This window comes from Podarcis erhardii, assembly GCF_964252035.2.
Source record: "Podarcis erhardii genome assembly, chromosome: 11".
Lineage (NCBI taxonomy): Eukaryota > Metazoa > Chordata > Lepidosauria > Squamata > Lacertidae > Podarcis > Podarcis erhardii.
Genome location: NC_138501.1, coordinates 55,972,666 through 55,977,374, shown reverse-complemented (window position 1 = coordinate 55,977,374; position 4,709 = coordinate 55,972,666).

The following is a 4,709-nucleotide window of genomic DNA, read 5'->3' as shown; positions in this document are numbered from 1 at the left end:
AACCCACCTCACCTGTAACATTCCAAGGTTCCTCCATGGGATGCCCACCCGGCTGCCTGCAGGGCCATGGCAGGAAAGGAGGAGGAGTTGCGGCTGCAGAACCACCACGATCCAGGACAAGGAGCTGAGTCACCCCCTTGTCAGCTCCAGGGCTGCTGTAAAGACCATCTGATGTGCCAGCGGTGCCAATGGACCTATAATCCTGGACAGGCCTGGACCAGAGCAAGAAGGGCACAGAAAGAGAATTGGGAGGGGGGCAGCTGTGTGCTGAGCTCCCCAGCACCAGGACTCGAGGGGGCAAAGCAGCCCCAAACAGGAGTGGGGCAAGTTTTGCGGGAGCTCCTGAATGCGCCAGGGCTTGTGGGTGGGACCCACACTGCCCTTTGGGCACTGATTGCCCCACAAGAAGGAGAGGGCAGCCTGTCTGGGGGTGGCCAAAGGGGTGCCTCTCCAATGGAACTGGCCCACTCATGAGGCAGGTGAAGCAGCCTCCTCGGGTGGCAGAAGGACCAGAGGCGGCCCCCTGCCCACGCTGCTGCTTCCACCACTGCCAGAACGGGAGCAGACAAGCAGCAAGGCTTTGCAGAAGGCCCTCCTCCTTTCAACATTTTCAGGTGGCAGAAGCAGTTGGGTGGGTAGGGCATGGGGAGGAGAAGGTGGCATGTTCCCCTGCTACCTCAGGTGGCAAAATGGGACAGCCCCCCCCCCTGCTTCCAGGTGCCCAGCTCCCCTCATCCTTGGCCACTGGCTGGGCCTGCAGGGAATGGGAGGGCACCACACTCCCTGCCCCGAGTGCCACTCTGGCGTAGGGCCACCGCTTGCTTTGAGGGTGTTTCTTGTGTCTTTTCTCACAACTGCTTTTCCCCAGCTGACTCGTTTGCCCCCTTCTCCTTCTCATGGGAGGTCAGCGTCTGCGCACCTGGCTAGGCGGGCATTGGAAATGTACCAGTCAGAGCTGGCTCAGTCAGAGGGGCAGGGTGCGACCATCCAGCCTGCTAAGGACCCTTGCCCACCTGCTGCCCAGCCACTCCTCCCTGGGCTCACCAGGTGGCACAGGGCATTATGGCCTCCTCTCCACCTCAGCCTGGCTGCCTTCAGAAAGACCCAAACTGTGCCCAGGGGAGCCTTCAGGGTGGAGTTCATTTTTTGTTTTGGCAGAAGAAAGGAGAGAGGAATGAAAGCCTGGCAGACTGGGGAGGAGGAGGAGGAAGAGGAAAAGCCTTGGAAACAGACCCCCAGGGCTGCCCACACAGCATTCGCCTCTGGGGGTCTTGTAGGCTTGTGGGGAGCAGATCTGGGTAGCCATAGGAGGCTGACTCAAGCAGGAGTGTCCCCCGTCCGACCCCCCGCTTGCCTTCTGCTGGGCACTCCTCTTTGCCAAGCATGTCACAAAGCCTTCCACCTTCCCTCTCCAAGGTGCCTTTGGCTACACAGTGAGCTACGCACATGCAACACTCTCACTCACAAATCCTGCCTATGCCTTGGAAAGTGCCTGGCTGGTGGGAGTGCAGGAGGGACCCCCTCCCATGTCCCTCTAGGCCAGTGGTTCTCAACCTGTGGGTCCTTGGACTACAACTTCCATCATCCCTAGCTAGCAAGGCCAGGGCTCAGGGATGATGGGCATTGTAGTCCAACAACATCTGGGGACCCACAGGTTGAGAACCACTGAGCTAGGCATTGAGGGACTCTGATTCCCAGCAGCCAGCAAGGCCAGCAATTGTGAGTGAAGTCAGGGAGCTGAAGGGCTGGAGATGTTTCCTGCCCCTGCGCTGGAAGGTCCCAGGCCAGCAGTCACAGCTGGCACCACAGCAAAAGCTAGAAGCCCCACAGCCCCAGGGAGTCTGCCCCAGGCCATTGCTGCAGACGGATGCTAGATGGACCATTCAGGCCAGCTCCCCACAGCCGGCTTCCTACTTTAGAAGCAATGCCAGGAAAGCTATGGGATCCAACCTTCAGGTCAGTGGCGTAGCGTGGGGGGTGCAGGGGGGGCCGGCTGCACCGGGCGCAACATCTGGGGGTTAGGGTTAGGGGGCGCAAATCCACAGGTTAGGGGGAGCAAATTACTTGCCTTCCCCGGGGGCGCAAATTACTTGCCTTGCTGACAACCCACAGGTTAGGGGGCGCAAATTCACAGGTTAGGGGGCGCAAATTACTTGCCGTGCTGACAACCCACGCTACGCCGCTGCTTCAGGTGAAAAGGAGAGCAGCTGCTTGGAGAGGAGTAAAGGCAACAGAGCGTTGGATGGATTTAGAGAAGTGGGAGAGGATATTTTATTTGGCAATTATACTTCCAAATACCTATTTCAGCAGGGTGAAAAATCACTATCCTTATTTCTAGAAGCTATAAGGACAGGTGGTTGCATAACTTTCCAGAACAATTATGATATCTAGGAATTCTTAGGTAACTTGGATTATTTTCTCCCATTATGTTTCCCGCTTAACAAAGACATTGCTCTCAGATTGTCTAGCAAACAAGAAAAATGCAAGGTTTACTCACATCAAAAGTCTTGCCAGGGTTCAGCAGATACAGTGGTATAAATAAGACAGGCAATAATCCTGAAATGTTACAAATATCCAGTTCAAAATGGAGATTTTCTCTCTGGAGGAGGAGCAAAGAAACGTCTCTCCCCAGTGCAATTAGGAAAAAGAGCGAATAGTGACAGGAAGAAGTATAGCAGGCTTCCTCAAACTCGGCCCTCCAGATCTTTTTGAGACTACAATTCCCATCATCTCTGACCACTGGTCCTGCTAGCTAGGGATCATGGGAATTGTAGTCTCAAAACATCTGGAGGGCCGAGTTTGAGAAAGCCGGGTTTAGAGGCTAGGACATCAAAGAGTCCCCTGTTTGTGACTTTTTGTGATTTGGGCTGCAGATTCTCCCACACGGGTGTGGAGAGTGGCAGCTGCAAGTGGGGATAGAGGCCCCTGAGGGCCACACTGCGACCAGGTTATCTCTCGTTCTAGCAAAGAGGCAAGTGGCAGCTGCCAAGAAGGAGGCAAGAGGCAAGAGAGAGAAAATAGGTTGAAAGCAGCAAGACGTAAGCTGCCTTATACCGAGTCAGGCCTCTGGTGCATCAAGGCTCTCCAGGATTTCACACAAGGGTGAGTCTTAGCCTCACCTCCGAGTGCAAGGCACACCCTCTACCCACTGAGTCATGGCCCTTCCCCAAAGCAAGCCTGGTTGTGCCAGGCATGGAGGGCAGAGAGGCAGCTGCCCCAAGTGCTGGGTGCAAAAGGGCTCATAGCCCAGAGGCCACTCTGGGCAGCCGGCGCCAAGGGTGCTGCACATTCACCACACCTGCCGATTCCCCCTCCCTCCCTCCCTCCCTCCCTCCCTCCCGGGCCTCCATCTTCTTCCCCAGGACTCTTGCTGGCACTCACCTGACCCTTCCAATTCTCCTCTGGAAGAGGCTTCAGGGCAGGAAGGGACACTGGCAAAGCCCTTCTGCACAGCTGGACATGGCTCTGGCAGCTGCCAGTCACATGGCAGAGGAAACAGGGAGTGGAAGCAGGGGCAGTGTTTGTAAAGTGCCCCCCCCCATCCTCTGTGGGACCACAACATCCTACCCAAAAGGCTGAGGGGGCAGGGAGGAGAGTTGCCTGTTGGAAGAATTGGGGGGCCCATCAGTTGAGCGGCTGCTGTTGTGGCATCTCAGGGCTGCTCGCTGGAGCCCACCAGAAGGGCATGTGCCCAGGCAGGAGCCCACTGGGGGCGATGGGGGCGGAAGGAGAGGACAAGCACCAGGAGCTTTTCTGCCAGTGACCCCTTTTAGCCTCCACTGGGAGTTCAAGGGGGCTCCCCACTCACAGACACCCACCCATCTGTTTCAAATACCCAGCCAAGGTTGCCCCAAGAAGGCTGCCCCCTTCCCTGGGTAAAGGCTGCTCTCTGACCTCTCTGAGGGGCAGTGAAGCAGGCAGCTGTTCTCCCGGTCAGGATGCTGGACTGGGCAGGCCAAAGAGGGGGCTGTGGGAGGCTGCCACTGAGGGAGGGGGGCTCATGTCAGAGCTCAGTGCAGAGCCCACACCACTTCCCAAGCACGGAGGGGGTGTTTATTTTTTATTTTAGAGCTAGATTTGTATCTCACCCAATCCCCAAATAAACCACTAGAACAAAACAGCCAATGAAATGCAAAAACGTGGTCTGTTGGGGTGAAATGTCTCCACAGCAGCAGGAATGCAGGTGCTAAAATCCACATTGTCTGAAGCAAACCAACCCGTCCTCTAGGCCTCTTTCCTTGGGGGCACAGCAGATGGCACCAGACCTGCCCTTTGCCCACGGGAGCAGGCAAAGAGAGCCCCTTCTTTTGCTGATCAGGGCTGTTCCAGCCCCCCAGCAAGTTGGCATCTCACGCAGGGCAGCAGCAGCAGCAGCAGCAGCCCCCTGTCCTTGGGTGTAGGAGGGGGTCGCTGTGTGGGTTGCCCTTCCAGGGGGTAGGGGGCTGGGGTGACGTCCACTGGAGCTGCTGCCTCTCCCCCACCTGCAAACTGGAAGAAGAAGACCCTTCCTTCAGAATTGTTCCCTTGGCACAAGAGCTACTTCTGGTACAAGAAGATCATGCTGGAGAGAAGTATGGAGGTGGCCCCTTTGTCTTGGGGGGGGGAGTGCAATGAAGGCTGGTATCCTGCACAGAGGGCAAGGGAGCCACAGGAAAGCAAGGCAGAGCTTCTTAACATCTGCTGGAGAATTCTCCACCGATTAACTTCAA